The following is a 19,800-nucleotide window of genomic DNA, read 5'->3' as shown; positions in this document are numbered from 1 at the left end:
AGATCCTGAGGGACTTGACCAGGTGGATGTGGAAAACATGTTTCCTCTTGCAGGAGAATCCAGAACTAAAAGGTCATGGTTTAAAAATAAGGAGGTGCCTATTTAAGACAAGGAAACATTCTTTTTTCTGAGTGTTGAGCTTTCTTGGAATTCCCTTCCTCAAAAGGTAGTGGGAAAAGAATTTTTGAAGGCAGAGGGAGACAGGTTCCTGATTACTAAGGGGGATGAAAGATTGTCAGGGGCTGTGCAGGAATGTAGAGTTGAGGCTAAAAATCAGATCAGCCAAAATGTTATTGAATGATGGAGCAGGCTCGAAGGGCCGAGTGGCCTACTCCTTGTTTGTATGTATCTCACTTTTCTTGGATAATGGCCTACAAGTGATGAGGGGTCACAATGGGTGAATAAAGATTGTTTGCGGAGGGAAAGCATCCATCCATCATTATTTGATTGCGATTCCCTGCTGAAACAGCATAACACAGAACCTGCAGTGCACCCTAAAACAGGGGCATGTGATGGGTACTGCAGTTGACTTTACTTATTGAAGTGTGCCCCCTGCTGTAGGAGATGCTGACATTTACTATTGTCTCAGCAATGTGCTGCCATAAATGAGGGACACATTTTCTTAAATTGCTGACCTTGCTCCACTCAAAATCAGATTTCAGTTGTGACCGTTAACAGTGCCGAGTGAACAATTGTGTTCATTAATAAAGGCAGGAAGTGAAAACCCTGCCAGATAATTGGACGCAAGCCTGCAAGCAAAGAAAAGTGGGAGAGGCAGGCAGAAATGTTCTGGTAACAAGAGAACGGCACACAGAAGAGGACAGAGGCATTGCTCATAAAGGAGGTGGGGTGACAGGAGACAGGGTACGAAAGACAGAGGTGGTGAGGGGACGGACAGGGAGACGTGAGGGGTGAAAGGGGCAGCGGCAGGAGTCAGGGAGAGGAGGAAGGGTGTTGAGGGAGTTGGGGATGGTGGTGGTGGGAGGGGGGCAGATGGCACTGCCTTTGTATGGAACGCAGTCATGGTGGTCCCAATGCCAAGAGGGGAACTCTCCCCAGTGCCCATCACGTGATTGTCCATCAACCAACAGGTTATCTACTTATGATCACATTGCCCCTTGGAGTTACTGTCATGTCTCCTCATTACAATAGCACCTTACACTTCAAAAGTATTTAACTGCTCTGGGAGCCGGTCAAGAAAGGTGCTACAAAAATGCAAGCCTATTCTTACATGACTAGTTTCAGACTCTAGGCACAGACAGTGGGTACGGGCAAGTGGATATTTGCACTGCATTAGCAGGTAACAAAATTCTCATTCCTCTTGGCTCAGGGCACAGATCAACATGATAAGATGTCATGCTCAAACTGATGGGAGTAAGTGTTCAAAGCTGTATGTTTCGATTGTTCTTGAAGGGGTGTGCAGACGCTGAGGTTGGGATAAGAAACATACAGAGCTCTTCAGTCACGGAGGTAGCACCTGGTCTCTTATAGGAATAATTCAGCCTAAGAACAGCCGAGCCAGTTACCTTGGCAAACTGCATATGTAAACAGTTGGCTGTACAGGCTTCTACATGCTCACTGTCACACACATAATGAATGATTTTTTTTTAGGAGCTCTTCCCCTTTTGTCTTTTTGAAAGAAAAGTGCAACAGCACGAGCACAAACAAAACCACACGCGCTGGAATGTCTGCCAATCTGAAATGATCGCAGCCTCAAGGCAGAATGCTGAACTCTAGCCTCTCCCCTCAGTTTACCCATTACACCGCCCTGTACAGCTTTCCACTGGGGTACAGTCCATGCGGGTATTCCAGCTGCCAAGTAAAAACCCTCGGCACACTCCGGGAATTGATCCAGGGACCTTATCTACAAAGATTTAAAGTGCTGCCTTCAATAACTGCAGCGGTTTATGAAGATAGCTCACACATCGTCTCAAGGACAATGAGGGACGGGCAATAAAAGTGGGCCCAGCTAGCAATAGCCACATCCTGTAAACAAAGAAAAGCAAGAAAGAAAATAGTCTCTTTACACAGAGGGTGGGTTAGAACATTCAGTGCCTATAAATTTCATCCACAAAGCTAATTTGTTAGTTACATTAAAAAACAACAGTAAAAGCGCTAAGGAGCCAACAGGAGACTGGAGTTAAACTGGGTGGAATAGGAAAGGGTTCAGGGACATTGGGGTGAGATTGGGTGGGATAGTAAAGGGTGCAGGAAGAGGAGAGAGTATGTGATGAGACTTGGGTGGGATAGTAAAGGGTTCAGGGACATTGGGGTGGGACTGGGTGAGATAGTAAAGGGTGCAGGAAGAGGAGGGAGAGTGCAATGAGACTGGGTGGGATAGTAAAGGGTGCAGGAAGAGGAGGGAGAGTGCGATGAGACTGGGTGGGATAGTAAAGGGTGCAGGAAGAGGAGGGAGAGTGCAATGAGACTGGGTGGGATAGTGAAGGGTGCAGGAAGAGGAGGGAGAGTGCAATGAGACTGGGTGGGATAGTAAAGGGTGCAGAAAGAGGAGGGAGTGTGTGATGAGACTGGGTGGGATAGTAAAGAGTGCAGGAAGAAAGGGGGAGTGTGTGATGAGAATGGGTGGAATAATAAAGTGTTCAGGGGCATTGGGGTGAGACAGGGTGGGATAGTAAAGGGTGCAGGAAGAAAGGGGGAGAGTGTGATATGACTGGGTGGGATAGTAAAGGGTGTGGGGACTGAGGCAGAAAGTGGGATTAGACTGGGTGAGATTGTAAAGGGGACAGAGTGTGAGCGGCAGAAATCCCGAAGAAGGTTAAGCAAGCTGGGTGTATTTTTGAACTGATCCCCATCCTCTTCATCTTCCACCTTGCGGATATTTACTGGAATCTGGAAGCAGCTGCATAATTAATCTAAATGTCAGTTGTTGGAATTATCAGCTGATTATGGATTTACAATTCCTGCTCCATCACTCAGAGAAACTTCCAGAAGCAACAATCCAGGGCGAACTATGGAATCAAAGTTAGTTGTGGAAAGATTGGAACACTAAGGGGATTTATGTAGCGTTAAGTTCCAAGTGGATTGGAGCAATTTCTGCATTGGAGTTCTTGAGCCAGTGTTTAACTACTCCAACTTCGGAGTGCCCTGGCTGAAGGCATGAGCAGCAGAAGGCACTGCTGCCCAATGATGAAGTGAAAAACCTGGGAGTGAGCAAGAAGCCAGAACAGCAGCACAGTGCATCACAAAATATCAGTGAGAAAATGGAAGATGTGACAAAGTGTTGAGAATTCTGGATCAAAACTTGTGTATCATGTCCCAGTCTGATCAATGAGGCATATCCAAGCAATGTAGAGAGTTCAGAGATGAGCAACAGGGCTGACAATCTCGGTCTGAGGTTTGAGTTGTTGCAGAAATGCTTCAGAAAGGAAGAGGAATTGACTGGTGCCCTTCGGGAGGTGTGTAACAGAAAAAACAGGAGGTAGCCCCTCTAAATCCACAAAAAGTAGCCAAGGATTGAATGTGAAACGTTCGGTACTGGACAAGATGGCACACATGTTCAATCTAGTGAATGGAATTCTAGAACTGGTATCAGGATGTTGTTCTTCCAAAAAATTGTGATATTAGGACCACAGAGTAGAATGATGACACTTCCAAGCAGCTTTCCAGTTAGTCGCATTTCACAGTTCCTTCCCTGCAGAAAGACATCCTGGACTCAGCTCGATACCAGGGCCAGAAGAGTTGGCTTTCTAGATGGAGTACATTCCTGCAGACATTTCTGTCTTGTGTAATCCATGTTCAGTACAATGTGTATTACACACAGTTGGATCTGCTACTGCACAAGCGTGATGCATTGCTGACACTGTTGGAAACCAGCCCCACTCCCTCAGTCTCCCTGCTTCTCGTGTTGCTGACCATCATTCAGGTCTCCCGCAGCTTCTCCTTTACTTTTCTCAAGACACAAATGACCTGCTACACTGTGATACTTCAGCTAGGTTTCTCAAACAGTAATGAGCCACTTAATAGCCTCTATACGATCTAGGAGTGTGTGAGCTGCTGCATTCCAATAGGCTGCTATTTCTTTTCCCTCAAAATAACGCAGATGTCACAGGTAAGGTAGGCGAGTGATGTAATCACATTGTGTTTGCTGTACACCATGAATGAATGCTGTAATGTTACTCTCCTGCTAAAGAGAAGCTTTATTGTCACTGCCTATTGCTGCTTCATACTGTCAGTCTTGCATGAATAGCCGGAGGGACATCAACATTAAAAGTGGAAGATACAGAGCATGGAGTCAAGCTCAGCAATACACAGCACAACCATACCATATCCAAATAACACACAGAGCTGAGAAGACGTATCTACATGCCCTGACAGCCAAATGATATACAAGGACTATGACACAAAGGTGCAAAACGCCAACAATAACAACTCATACAACAGAAATTTAATTACTCAGCATATTCCTCGGCTCTATCCAAACTATCATTTTAAAGTTCCTTTCGGAATATGTTTTACAGCAAATGAAGTACTTTTGAGGGCTCCTCAGCATTCTAATAAAGAAAATGCAACAGTCCTTAGCACACAGCAAGCTCCCTCGAAGAGTAACATGGTAATAATCAAAATCATCAGTTGTCAGTGATGCTGGTCAAATGATAAATATTAACCAGGAGACTGGGGCAGCTCTCCTCTTTTTTGTGAGCCGAAGGAGATTTTGTATTGACCAAGAGGGCAGACTAGGGCCTCAGTCTTGTCTAAAACCTCTAACGATGCAGCGCTCCCTCAGTCTGGAATTCCGTACTCAGGTATATGAAGTGGGATTTGAACCCACAACCTCCTGGTTCAGAGACAGGAATACAGCCACTAACCAGGGTTGACATTTTCCCCACTACAACACTCAGTTTTGCCTTTCTCCTGAAACATATCTCTCGAATCGATTTCCAATGTCTTTCTGAGGCCTAATCTGATCACTTAGTTCAGACTGTCATCATTTTTCCTGCAAATAGAACTATGATCCATCTGCCAAAATCATTATGTTTTGTCCCGATCACATAGTGGGGGGCGATGCCCTAATGGTATTATTGCTGGACCATTAATCCAGAGACTTAGGTAATATTTGGGGGACTTGGATTCAAATCATGCCACAGCCGGTGGCAATTCAATAACTATCTGTAACTAAGAATCTAATGATGACCGTGAATCCATTGCTGATTGTCGGAGAAACTCGACAGATCATTAATGACCATTAAGGAAGGAAACTGCCATCCTTACATGGTCTGGTCTACATGTGACTCCAGGCCCACAGCGATGTGGTTTGCTTTTAACTGCCCTCTGGGCAATTAGGGACGGGCAGTAAATACTGCCTGGCTAGCGATGCCCTCATCCCGTGAATGAATTTTTTAAAAAAACTCACATTTTAACTTTTTGCCACAAATGAACAATTTTCCACAATCAATTTTTAAATTCGCTTTCATAATCACACCAGTACACTTCTTGTACCATAAATTACCACAGTCTCTACTTAGTTGTACTCTCAGCAGCAAAATTACCCCCTAAACTAAAAGCAAAATACTGTGGATGCTGGAGATCTGAAACAAAAACAAATTGCTGGAGAAACTCAGCAGGTCTGGCAGCATCTGTGGCTACAGAAACAAAGTTGATGTGTTGAATCCAATAAGAGTCTTCTTCAGGATTGAGGGGTTCTCAGGAACAGTCCTACAGGACTCAGAATGTTAACTCTGATTGTCACTCCACAGATGCTGCAGACCTGCTGAGTTTCTCCAGCACTTTCTGTTCTTATCATTAAAAATATGATGGGTAGTATGCTATTTTGTTCACTCTGGAAAACCACTGTCGTGGTGCTGCTCTGTAAAGCATCAAATGTCCTTTGGCAGGGGAACACACAGGAAGGTCCTGAGGAATAATGAGCATGGGTGAGGTGCCTGCAGCGTATAATCAAGCAGGGCGAAGCAGATAGATCTGAGAGGATTACAGTGGGAATGGACAGCAAGCAGCGGAATCCGGGAGAAGTTGGGAATGAAATGAGCAGGAGGGACTACAACGGGATTGTGCAAGAGGCAGGAGAGGAATAGGAAGCAAACAGGAAAATTTGGGCAAGACCAGACACCTTGGCACTCCCTGCTGGAATGCAGTGATGGTGCCAATATAACAAAAAGAGCATGCATGCAACATTGTGCCATGTTACAGAGCAGCAACTGTGCCAGGATTCCAGACGCCAGGAACAGTCCCTTTGGACCTTCTCTTGAGTAATCACATTCTTGGGAAGGATCAAGGCCAACCTTACGTTGACAGGTGGCCATTTGATGATTAACACGTGAACAATTAATGCATCCTCAGTTTGAAAATCACACCACACAAGAATGTGGTTACACAACAGAAGGTGGGGAAACAAAATAATTCACCGTTTAGATAGTGGAGTCATCCTGCACCAGGTGCTAGCTCAAGACATCAGCATCAGTTAAATCCTGCAGTAATTTTCAAAGCAGAAAAGTTACAACAATTAAAATTTCCTATTACTTTTTTGCTCGGAGCAGGTTTGAAGCTTTCTAACTGGATATTTGGGATTTCAGATGAATGAAGCAATGAATGGGGTTTACAAAGATGATCGCTGCTCACTGAATTAAAAAGGTTCAATAAAATCCCAAATTCTAAGTCAGACCAGAGGCAGATCGGCTGATCCAAGTGTGGGCTAGCAGTCTGGAAATTGAGTTTCCCTTAACGTTCCTAAGCTGGAAAGGAGTAAGTAAGTAAGTCGCAAATCTGGGTCACTCACCAGTGAACTGCTGCAACATAGGCTTGAGCAGATTTCAGCAAGTAGAGGAGTAAGCTGTGTTGGGAAATTATTCCCCTCTTCACCCACTGCCTTCTCCTTCTAACTGACTGAATTACCTGCTCATTTTCACCATCTTAGTTCAGGCACGAAGAGGGAGAATAACTGATCAAGAAACATCCCCTCACACCCACTTTCCAAATCAATTGACAGAGGCACTATAGCGTACAGCTTGGAACACTCTCTGCAAGAGTGAGTCTGTTTTGGAAGGACTCAGTGTAGCACCAGGCAATGTCTGAGAGCTTCAATTCCCCTTCACCACTACTCCGTCAAAATCTCTTGCTAAATGTCTACCACATGGAATTTGGTTGTGAATCCTAATGTTTTTCACAAAAGAAATTAGAAATTGGACACAAAGTTGGTGATAGGTGCAGTGCCCCTAACAGGGGAGCGCAGCCTCCTGCATTGGTATAGCGTAGCCACTGTACACCAAAGGCAGTGTGACTCAGTGCCCTTCTGGGTCACAGGTGAACCGAAACAGCAGCCACGTTCCCAGCTTGAAAGAAAGCTAAAGAGGAAAAGGATATGGTAGAAATCAGAGAGGGAAAGAAAGGCATCTACCACAAACTCGGGGCATTCCCTGTATCCATCGGAGTTCTGTGCTCAATCCAGCCCAGTCCAGCTGAAGAACACACTCAATCTTATGTGCAAAAAACTGAGAGATGCAGCATTACAGTCAGAATATATGGACATAATGGGAGGTGGGTGAGCTGCAGGCACAGGGGCTGTGTTAAATACTGTAGATTTCTTTCGGTCCAAGCTAATTGTGGCCAAATCATAATTAGTGTGCAAGGCTAAGCCAAACTGCAGCTGTCTGCTTAAGCATAGAGCGTAGTGCACCTGCCCTGTTCTAAAATCCCAAAAGAAAGTGAAAGAGAGCCACTGAAAAGAAAGACAGTGATACCTCAACAGGTTTCAGCGGCTGTTATTTCAGTGGGCCCCTGCTTGATTCATTGGCAGGTGAGAGTAAGCAACAGACAGCATGCAGTAGTGCTCAATCATGGTGACCTTGCTGTCCAGTTCGCTGGTTAATTTTTAATGATAGTCTGGTTGTAGTCAGAAAGCAGACAACCAGAGAGAGAGAGAAAATGCATTAGAGAAACTGACACTTAAAGTATTACATCCTAAATCACCTCCAGCACAAAGAAGGATAACATGTAGAGCCCTTCCTTCCACTTCTGAACAAGATACTCCTTAAAAGGAGCTGGAAACATTTAACAGGAAACCCGCTGTTTTTAACTCATATCCTCCCAGGACAAGATGAAGTTGCAGGGTTAACCATATTGCTGAGCAGTGAAGAGTCTCACTGAAACCTCATGGATAACACTGCAAAAACTGACAGCTTTGGCCCCAGACCAACACTGCATCTGTATACGGAGCAAATCCTAAAGCACAGACAGTTAGTCTGACACATGACCCTTTCCCTAACACAGCCTCCCAGCTGCATGTGGAACATGCTGGGAATGACGTTCCAATTCCTACCTTATTCTTCAAGAGGAGTAAGAGAGGTTCAGCTTAAACAGAAATGTTAACAAAGTCTTTAAGCTAAGGTTACCTTTCACAGTGCTAGAATTCTCCATGACATTGCCTGTAGATGTTACGCCATTTTATAAGAGTGTGAAGTGCTATAATGGTTATTCAGTGTATTGTTTGGCTCTACACAACTCAGTCCCTTTCAGGATGTACATACTTATTACTGTAAATGAGCATAGGCTGAGCTTAAACCCAAAGTTAACAGCTAACAGTCTCAACCAGAGGCAAATTACTGGATATTTTCTGAGGCTGTGAAAAGTTCCCTAAGACCAGTAGGAAGTGCCTGGCTTTCTCCGTTTTGGCTGCAAAACACACTGTCACGTCCTGAGAACGTAAACGCTGCTACAGAAATACAAGTTTTTTCTAATTTATGTCTCTTGAATGAATGAAATATCCAGAGTCAGGGCACAGAAAATTACACAGGTCACAGGAAGAGAAGGAGACACTGCAATATGTCAGAGGCATTGTGGTTAGGTATTGCCAAATCTTCAACAGTGCACAGCCCATGACAGAAAGAAGGGCCCAAGGGAGATGAAGAATGCCACAGTCCTGAGGTCACTTGATAAGAATGAGTTACAACAGGCAATGGTGGCAAAGAATTTGGAATTCAAAGTGGTGGAGGGACGGAGCAAATGTAAAGGAGAGAAAGGGGCAGACAGAGTGGGTATTTGACACAAAGCAAGGAACACATTGAAGAACCACTGAACAGCAAATTAACAAGGGCAACTAATAACTGAGAAAGCTGGAAATCTGAAATGGAATTAGTCAGCAAGTTCCTCCCTTTGTATTTTTGGCCTGAGCAGATGACTGAATTCTGAGACTCTGACACTTGGTTATTTTCCATTCTTGTTCCTTGTGAATGTGCAGACAAGCTGCAGAATGATTTATAGAGTGCTGCGATGTATCGAAGGAACATCGCTGGGCTTTGACGGGCAACGGGTGAAGTTGTGGATGAGCAGTCCAAATAATGGAGCGAAGGTAACTGAGAAGGGGTATGGTGGATCCACAGGAAAACATGGTCAAGGGAACTGGACAGGCCCCAGCAAGAGATCGGAGGTGGTGACAGTGGGGGAAAGCATGATCGTGGAAGGATTCACACATAAATAGTAGGAACACAATGTCTTTACTTCTTTAACTGAACCTGTGACCACAGTCCCCACAGAATGCTGACAAGGGAGAGGAGGTGGCTATGTGTCTGGTGGTAGTGGAAATTGCAGCTATAATCTATCAGGTGCAGAGGCAGTTGGGGGTGGAAGGTGAGGACAGGGGAATTCTATTGCTACTGTGAGATGGAAGGGAAGGGGTGAGGGGAGAAGTGCAGAAAATGGGTTGGTCATAGCTGAGGGCCCTGTCGACCAGGGGGACACAGAATCCTCTGAGCAAAAAAGCGTGCATCACTGTCAGAATAGACGCAATGCAGATGGAGAAACTTGGAAAAGGAATGGAGTCCTTACAGGACGCAGTTTGTTAGGACGCATACTTGAGGTAATGGTGGGAGTCAGTGGGTTTGTAATGGATATTGGCGGCCAGTCTATCCCCAGAAATGGAAACAGAGATGTTGGGGAAGGGAAGGGGGCAAGTCAGTAGTTGGATGAGGTGAAGGTGAGGGCTGGGTGGAAACGGGAAGCAAAATTGATAAATGATTGCAGTCTCAGATAAGAAGTGGCAATGGTTTCATTAACGTGCTGGAGTAAGTGGGGAGTAGGACTGGAGCAAGGAATGTTCCACATACCCCACAAGGAGACAGGCATAATAACTGGGGCCCATGCAGGTACCCATTGCCACACCTTTAACCTGAAAAAAGTGAGAAGAGTTAAAGAGTTATTCCAAGTGAGCAACAAAGTAGAGGACGGTAGCAATGGATGGGGTGGCTCAGGCCTTCATTCAAGGAAGAAGCAGAAAGCCCTAAGACTATCCTGATGGGAGGCAGGTTTGTAGAAGAACTGCATGACCATGGTGAAGTAGTAGTAGCTGGTGCATGCAAACTGGAAATTTAGAAACCAATGTAAAGTGTCAGAAGAATCAGGAATAAGTGGGAAGAGATGGTGGGATCATAGTCCAGGGCGATAGAAGGTGCTGGAGAGCTGGTGCTCAAACTCCACAATGTAGAGGTCACAACAACAGCGACCCTTGACAGCAGTTTGATTACAAAGTCAGGGTTGGATCTGAGAGAATGGAGTGTGCAAAGAGGTTCAAATATTTGGGTGGGGCCTGATGTCACAGCAAACATTTGTCATTAAATGTCGAGTGCAGGTCAGAGACTTGAGAGAGAGCTCCAACTGGCGGGGGTGGGTAGGGGTAGTATTGGAGGTGAGTATGTGGGACAGTACAAATCTTGGTTCTTTTGGTTGGTTAATGATATGAAGGATTGCAGCCAAATGGCAACCATGCCTTCAGGGGCTGAATGGCCTCCTCCTGCACATACAAATTTCTCTCCAATCTCTGACTCACTCTGCTCCAAACTAGGCCTGAGTGTACCAGTCCAGTATATGCTGTAGGATGAGAACCAGAAGAGGGAAAGGGAGGATGTAGTTAACACCCTGGCTAATTAACTCTCTGCCACAGGTTCACAGCAATGCATCACAGCCAGCTGCAGTCCCTCTACAGCTGTAAACCACGGGATATCAGACACTGATCTCATTCCATTTCCATCTCAACAACTCAGCACTTCTTGTTCATTTCCTAAATTGTAACTTAAACAGGTTATTTTGTACCATCTTGGCATACTTCAAAAACTGGCACTCTGTAAATGCAACATGGAAGCCATCTCACCAATTAAATAGCCTACTTAAAGATATAACCTGCATGTCACCAAAGTAAAATCTAAAGAGAATATCTGAGAGTAAGCTGCTATCTGAAACTAAATGGAGGATTAATAGATATCCGGGACAGCATTACAGACTGGAATCTAATCGATGGGTTTTGGGTGTTTATATGTAGAATAAAGATACCCGGGAGTGAGTTACTGATTGAAATCTAATCGAGAGGTTTGGGATGATTTATCTATCGAACAACACAATACCCAGGAGTGAGTTAAGACTGGAATCTAATCAAGGGATTCGGCGTGATTTATATATAGAATACCAGGAGAGAGTTACAAACTGGAATCTGATCGAGGGGTTCGGGGGTTTTATAGAAGTACAGATCCTCAGGAGTGAAACGTAAGGTAACCAAAGAGTACAGGTGGTTTACATTTTGATCCTTCTTGCAATGGTTGAAATGTCAAAAGAACGAACTGCTTTTACACAGCATCTTTCATGCTGTCAGGGCGTCCCATACACTTTACAATGATGCACTCTTGGTGTGCTGCTACTGCTGAAACACCACCATTGGTGAGTGTTTCTAATACGCATCAAGTTAAAATAAAATCTCTCACAGCATTTCAATAGTAGAGGCTGCAGTCTTCAGCAGTGTAGTCTCGGGTGGTTTTCTGCCTCTCTGTGCTCACTGTAAAGATCATTTGTAGAAGTCAGTAAAGATTGCAGAAGCTGAGGGAGAACAGCCTTTCCCACTGGGGAGAGACAATGCTGGTGGAAGGCACAGGAAGCCTGCAGTGGGAGTTGAGATCAGGAACTCGTTTTGGTGTAGGACAGAACAGTGAGCAGACACAAGTTTCCCGCACAGATTAAAGGGAGCAGGAGAGCAAGGAGCTCAACAATTGGCTACGAGCGTAGGGTCAGGCAGAGGATCTCTGTCTATGGGGCATTTCCAGGTAATGTTGTTTCTGCAACAGCTAAACTATTGAACTGGCAAAACGGATAAAGACTTGTTTAAACAGAAAGGAACGGAGGAGCAGGGAAAATACAAGACTCTGAAAAAGCCAGAAAGGGAGGTAGAAATAAATTAAGTAAATACAGGAATATATCAACAAAATAGCATGCTAAAGAAACAAAGGGAGGGAAGGAAATCAACTTTTTGAAATCCGTTCCCGGGATGTGGGCGTTGCTGGAAAGACTAGCTATTATTGCCCATCAGACCGAATTCCGTTGTGAAGTAGGCTAAAGCATCATAAAGGAATGAAGTGAAAACTTAGATGAAAAAATAAATCAAGCAGCGAGGCATTAAATTAATATGACTAAAACAAAATGGATGCATTACAATGCTCGCATTATGGAAACATAAACCAGAGGAACTATGAGACTGTGTTACTAGGAAAGCCAGGCTTTCTTCGCACAGGCACAGGTCTGCAAACCATGCATCAGTGTGAATTAACCCATCAAATAAAAATACTTTTAGGAGAGGAATGGTATCATGGGTGAAAGGCAGAAACACATTTCAACTTTAGCACAAGAATTCTTACTCTGCCCTCGTGTCGTAACGTGAATAAAGTGAAATGCTATAAATTGGGGGTTGGTGCAGCAAGCCACATGCTTACAAATCCTGCTTTAACGTTTGCACCAGTCTCCATAAATGTTACCATTCGCACCATTAAAATGAAACTAAACTCAAACCTGTAAACTTTACAGTGAGCACACGCTGCAAAATGAAAACTTGTCAATGCACACAAAGGAGATGAACTATTAAAAAAAAGGTCTGAGCAAGTCAGTGTAGTTAGAGATCAAAGCTGAAAGAAAGATGCTACTTTGGTGTATCAAAGGTTAGATTTTGCATTAGGGAGAACAGAGGAGGTAGGAGATCTCACTGAATGACACAGGAGGCTTGAAAAGACAACTATTTCTATATCTGTGATAATGGGAACTGCAGATTCCAAGATATTTCTATATCTTATCCTTATCCCTCACACTGCCTGCCATTCCCTGGGACGGAATTGGAACAGGAACAAAACCAGAAATTGCTGGAAAAGCTCAGCAGGTCTGGCAGTGTCTGTGGAGAGATGTTAGAGTTAGTGTTTCAGGTCCAGTGACTTTTCCTCAAAATCTGTTTCTGTTTTAATTGGAAAAGGAGTTCTAGACAGATCTAGGTATGGTGACCAGGGCAGGGAGGGAATAAACAGAAAAAACATCAGCGCATGAGACTCATTTCTAAGTTTGTCTCGCTCTGACTGTCTCACAAAATGAGAAGGGCCATTTCCATGGAGTGCAGCTTCTAACACAAGTTTACATACAGAATCTTCTAACTCCCACAGGGCTCTGGCAGAGTGGGAAACTGTCCGATTCTCACTGCCTGCCATTGGTACGTGCCAGAAGGGTTTACAGTTTGGTGCTCAGTCCGCTTGGTCATGTTACAAACCTTCAGCCCTGGAGTGGGACTTGAACCCGGACCTTTTGGCTCAGAAGCAGAGCATTACCCTCTGTGTCACAAGCCCTTCTTCAAAGGTTTGCACAGCCTACAATCGACAAGGTGTTACCAGATCTTGTTATGAATTATGAAGTACAGCAGGTGGAAACATAAAAGCGCCGCCTGTGTTGTAATATAATAGAGATCATAATATAATTAGGCTTGGCTTCCAAACAGAAAGGGGAAACGTTACATAATGAAGAAACAGATGGGATTCAGTGCATTTTTCAGAGATAGAGATGAGTTGTGGTGGAAAGATAACTGTATGCCAACAATGTGGTTTCTTTCTAGGAGATCCAGAATAAACATACATGAAATAAGATCATTTCTACCGCACACTCAATTGGCTAGAAAATGATTTGGGATGAGCTGAGAATATAAAGGGTGTTCTATAAATGCAAGTTCTCTTGCACCTTCACCTGTTCAATAAGGTGGGCACATGGAAGCACCTACCATTGTGTAAGCAGAATGCACTGAGATCTGAAGTGGCAACAAATTCCTCAAAGTGCAGCCCACAAACAACAAACGGCAAAACAATCTGAGGCAGCATTTTTTCAAGTAAGTGTCGGGTTGGGGGGATAACAGCACAGTACGTGGCAAATCTCCATCAGCAAGACAAAACTTACCCAACATCGTGGAACATGTTCTAAGCTTCTGTTCATCCTTATCTTTGCTTGTCTTACAGAGCGTTAATGTAATTCAGGGTGGCACTTCAGTGTTTTACTGTGCTATCCCAAGTGCTGCCTTGATAAAAAAAAAATCCCAAGGCAATGTTCCCAAGAGGAACCAGGGTGCTCTCCCCAGTGGCCAAGCCAATATTTATCCCTCTATCCAGACCCTAAAACTGATTATCTGGTCATTTTCGCATTGTTGGCTGTGGAATTTTGCTGTGCACACATGCGCTGTCACATTTGCAACATTACAATAGGTCTGAGATGCTGACTGATTGCCTCCTGTGTCTTTGACATTTATATGTATCTCTCGGTCACGCGCAAACACACGCCAGTCTGTGACACAGTCAATTTGTAAAACCCCAAAGACGATCAAACCCATTTTCTAGATCAGATTATGCACAGAATGGGCTACTGCTGAACAACTTCATTATTCCTAATGTGTACGCTGCAGTACAGACATTAAAATGTCATGAGAATCCACACAAATCTATCACTACTCCAGTTCCACAGATGACGGACACAGTTCCATATGACTTGCACTGCATCAGTAAAGCTCTCTCTTCACTTTTAAACAAAATAAATTTCTTTCTACAGTGTCTTCATCAAACACTCCCAGGACAGGGACAGCACAGGGTTAGGTGTACACAGTAAAGTTCCCTCTATTCTTTTAAACTGAATGTTAAGATTGCTCTAAAGTGAAAGTAAAAGTCCCCTCCACACTGTCCCCATCAAACCCACCAAGGGTCAGGGACAGCACGGGGTTAGGTATAGAGGAAAAACTTCCTCTATAATGTCCCACTAAATACATCTTGGTATATGATCACAGATATTAGGAGAAAGAGTCCACAGTCAGCCCCTTGACCCTACACTGTCATTCAATAAGCCCCTGAATATTCTAATTACTCCTTTTTTTTGTCACAGGAATGTGGAGTGCAGCAGAGGAACAGGGCCTTCAGCCCACCAAGCCTGTGCTGATCATCATACCCTGACTAAGCTAAAAAATAAACCTTTTGCCCTCAGTTGGTCCACATCCCTCTATTCCCCCCATGCCTGTAACCATCCAGACACCTCTTAAATGTCACCAATCTGGCCCTGGGGACTTGTCTAACTCAATGCAATTTAGGATACCCAAAACCTCCTCCTTTAATATACTGACATTCTGTAGAATATTCAAACACTCATCCCTGATCTCAACATCAGTCATGTCCTTCTCCTCAGTGAATACTGATACCAAATACTCATTAAGGATCTCTCCCACTTCTTGTGGCTCCATGCACAACATAGAACCTAGAACAATACAGCGCAGAACGGACCCTTCAGCCCTCGATGTTGTGCCGACCCTAATCTAAGCCCCTCCCCTATAGTATCCCGTCATCATCCATATGCTTACCCAAGGACTATTTAAAAGCCACTAATGCGGCTGAGTTCACTACATTGACAGGCAGGGCATTCTACGTGTTTACCACTCTCTGAGTAAAGAACCTGCCTCTGACATCTGTCTTAAATCTATCACCCCTCAATTTGTAGCTATGCCCTGTCGTACAAGCTGAAGTCATCATCCTTGGAAAAAGACTCTCATTGTCCACCCTATCTAATCCTCTGATCATCTTGTAAAACCTCCCTCCTTTGTCCTTTAGGGGGACTACTCTTTCCCTTGCTGCCCTCTTTCTTCGAATATATGTATAAAAAGCCATGGGATTCTCCTTGACCGTGTTTGCTAAAGATATTTCATGGTCCCTTTTAGCCTTACTAATTCTGCATTTAAGTTCCTTCCAAATTTCTCTATACTCTTCAGGAGATTTGTTTGGTTGTAGGTACCTAGCCCTATCATAAGTACAGTAAACTTACTGGTGCCTGCCACCCAAAATGGTATTCCTCCACCTCCCAACTCCCCAGCCACACCCAGGACCTTCCCCATAATGTACCCCAAAAAGCTTTCCTGCTCCTAAGATGCTGCTTGGACTGCTGTGTTCATCCAGCTCCACACCTTGTTGTCTTAGACCTATTGTATGCTATCTTTTCCCTTTTGACTAAGGTTACACTTTCCCTTGTCATCCATGGTTCCTGAATCCTGCCACTCCTGTCCTTCAGTTTTGCAGAGACCTGCATGTCCTGAACTTTAATCAACTGGTCTTTAAAAGCCTCTCACATGCCAGATGTAGATTTGCCCTGAAATAATTGCTCCCAATCCACATTTCCCGGCTCCTGTCTAATGAGGATGTAATTGGCCCTTGCCCAGTTGAGCACCTTCACCTGAGGGCCACTCAGGTCCTTGTCCATGACTACTCGAAATCTTATGGAGTTATGGCCACTAAATCCAAAATGCTCTCCTACTAAAACACTGATCACCTGTCCTGGCTCATTCGCTCATACCAAGCCTGGTACACAGCTTTTCACTGTTGTTCTTGTCAAGAATCAATCTACCTCTGCATTGAAAACACTCAAGGACTCTGATTCAACCACCTTTCCAGCGAGAGTTCTAAAATCTCACAACCATCTGAGAGAAAAGAAGATGTTGCCTAATCACTGCTCTGAATAGACAACTCCTGATTTGTAAACAGTGATCCCCTGCTCTAGATTCTCCCATAAGAGTAAACATCCTCTACACAACCACCCTGTCAAGTCCCCTCAGGGTTTTATAAGTCTCAATCAAGTTACGTGTTTCTCTTCTAAACTCCAGTAGATACAAGCATACTCTGTCCAACCTTCCTCATAATACAACTGCCCATTCCAGGAACATAGCCAATATGACGTTCAAAAAAGGAGAGAGACAGGAAGCAGAAAACTACAGTCCAATTAGTCTAATGCCTTTCATAAGCAAATTACTAGAAACCATCATAAAAAGATATCAGGATAATCAGAATGTGGGGATCAGGTCAATATGGATTTGTGAAAAGGAAATTATGTTCAACTTTTTTGAAGAATAACACACGAGGTGGATAAATGGGAACCAGTAGATGTGGTGTACTAGAATTGCTGAAAGCTTTTGCTATTATGCCACAAAGGTTGCTAAACAAATGCATATAGGGTACAGGGGAACATATTACCATGGATTACGGATTGGCTAACAAATAGGAAGTTACAACTGCGGGATTAATGGGCCTTTTTCAGGCTGACAGGCTACCGCAAATGGCGTGTTAAAGGAATCAGTACTAGAGTCTCAAATATTTACAATCTATGTCAATGACATTGATCCAGGGACTGAATGCATTGATATGGCGAATGCGAAGGTGAGACGGGGATATGTTGATAGTCTGGGGTACATTGATATTAAGGACGAGTTGATGTTAGGTATCTTGAAACCTTTAGGTAGATAATTCCCCAGGGCTTGATTGGATCTATCCCAGGATACTGAAGGAGGCAAGGGAGGAGATTGCTGGGGTCTTAACAGAGATCTTTGTCTTCCTTTTTAGCCCAAGGTGAGGTCCCAGAAGTAGTCAATGGTGTTCCTATGTTCAAGAAGGGCAAGAGGGATAATCCAGGAAATTCTAGGCTGTGACCCTTACATCAGTGGTTGGAAAATTATTGGAGAAGATTCTTAGGGACTGGATTTACTCGCATTTGAAGAAGAATTGTCTTATTACGTATAGTCAGCATGGCTTTAAACAGGGGAGGTCTCGTCTTGCAAACTTGATGGAGTTTTTTGAGGAAGTGGCGAAAATAATTGATGAGGGTTGCGCAGTGGCAGTTGTCTGCACGGATTTTATTAAAGCATTTGACATGGCAGGCTACTCGAGAACATTAAGTTGTATGGAATCCATGGTCGGTTGGCAAGTTGGGTACAAAACTGTCTTGGTCATAGGAGACAAATGGTGGTTGCAGAGGTGTGTTTTTCTGACTCTGGGGCTGTGACCAGTGGTGTTCCACAAGCATCAGGGTTGGGAGTCCTGTTATTGTAAGAAATATAAATGATATGGAAAAGAATGTTGGTGGTCTGATTAGTAAGTTGGTGGAGATGTGGGTACTGAGGAAGGTTGTCAAAGGATACAGCAGAATATAGATCAGTTGGAAAGTTGAATAGAGAAACGGCAGATGGAGTTTAATCTGGACATGTGTGAGGCAATGCATTGTAGGTGGTCAAATGTAAGAGGAAAGCATACAGTAGATGGCAGGGCCCTTAGGAGCATTGATATACAGAGGGACCTTGGGGTGCAAGTTCATAGCTTCCTGAAAGCGGCCAGACAAATGGGTAAGGTAGTAAAGAAGGCATATTGCATGCTTGCCTTTATCGGTCAGGGCAGCGAGTATAACAGTTAGCAAGTCATGTTGCAGCCATGTTATATTTTAGATAAGCCACACTTGGAGTACTGTGTGCAGTTCTGGGCACCATGCAACAGGAAGTACGTGGAGGCTTTGGAGAGAGGGCAAACAATGTTTACTAGGATGTAGCCTGGATTGGAGTGTATTAGTTGGTCAAACTCAGATTGTTTTCAGTAGAGTATCTGGAGGCCGAGGGACGACCTGATAGAAGTATAGGAAATTATAAGAGGTTTGGATAAGGTGAAGAGTTGAAGTCTTTTCCCTAAGGTGGAAATGTCAAATACTAGGGGCCATAAGATTAAGGCGAGGCAGGGACGGCAGTTTAAAGGAGTTGTATGAGGCAAGTTTTTGTTTTACACAGAGAATAGTAGCACCTGGAGCGTGCTGCCATGGGAGGTGGTAGAAGCAAATATGTCGGCAAAGCTGAAGAGGCATTTAGACAGACAATAGATGGATATGGACCATGTGCAGGCAGATGGGATTAGTTTAGAATGGCATCAAGGTCAGCAGAGACATGGTGGGCCAAAGGGCCTGTTGCTATGCTATACCATTCTATGTATGTCAGCTAAAGTTACCTATAACACAAAAGTAGGTTAGAAAGAGAGGTATGAAGATAAGATAGAGAATTTACAAGAATTAATTAGCAAGGGAATCAAAGGTTTTAGGGCATTCCATTGAATGGTGAAACAAGCTGAATGGGCTGAAAAGCCTACTGCTGCTCTATGTTATGGTCTGAGATATAAAGATAGGCGCAGTGGGCAGACAAAAGAATGACAAAGGAGTATAATGTTGGAAAACATGGAAAAATGTGAACTTCTTCACTTTGGCAGGAAAACATAAAAACAATGTTCTAGTCAATGGAATGAGATTCTGGAACTAGGTGGGACAGAGGGCTCTGGGAGTCCTGGTACATGAAAGACAAAAGTTAGTATGCATGTACAGCAGGTGACTAGGAAAGTAAATGCAATGTTGGTGTTTAATGTGATGGTGATAGAATATAAAAATTGTCTGACTGTAACAGAATCAGAAATTGCTTGTCAAACTCAGCGGGTCTGGCAGCATCTATGGAGAGAGAAACAGAGTTAACATTTCAAGCCCAGTGACATTCTTCAGATTTTACTGGAGCTGCATAGGGCCTTAATTAAACCACATCTGGTATACTTTTGTATCAGTGATAATGGGAACTGCAGATGCTGGAGAATCCAAGATAATGAAATGTGAGGCTGGATGAACACAGCAGGCCCAGCAGCATCTCAGGAGCACAAAAGCTGACGTTTCAGGCCTAGA

General features: G+C 44.0%; 1 protein-coding gene across 2 annotated transcripts in view; it reads right to left on the bottom strand.

Moving 5' to 3' along the window:
* Positions 1-19,800, bottom strand: part of nudt14 (nudix (nucleoside diphosphate linked moiety X)-type motif 14) — a 91,229-nt gene that overhangs the window by 60,677 nt on the left and 10,752 nt on the right. The gene's annotated exons all lie outside the window — the stretch shown is intronic.

This window comes from Stegostoma tigrinum, chromosome 10 (genome assembly GCF_030684315.1).
Source record: "Stegostoma tigrinum isolate sSteTig4 chromosome 10, sSteTig4.hap1, whole genome shotgun sequence".
In the NCBI taxonomy this organism is placed as follows: Eukaryota; Metazoa; Chordata; class Chondrichthyes; order Orectolobiformes; family Stegostomatidae; genus Stegostoma; species Stegostoma tigrinum.
The sequence above is the reverse complement of the archived record's forward strand: the minus strand, read 5'-3'. Positions and strand labels throughout refer to the sequence as shown.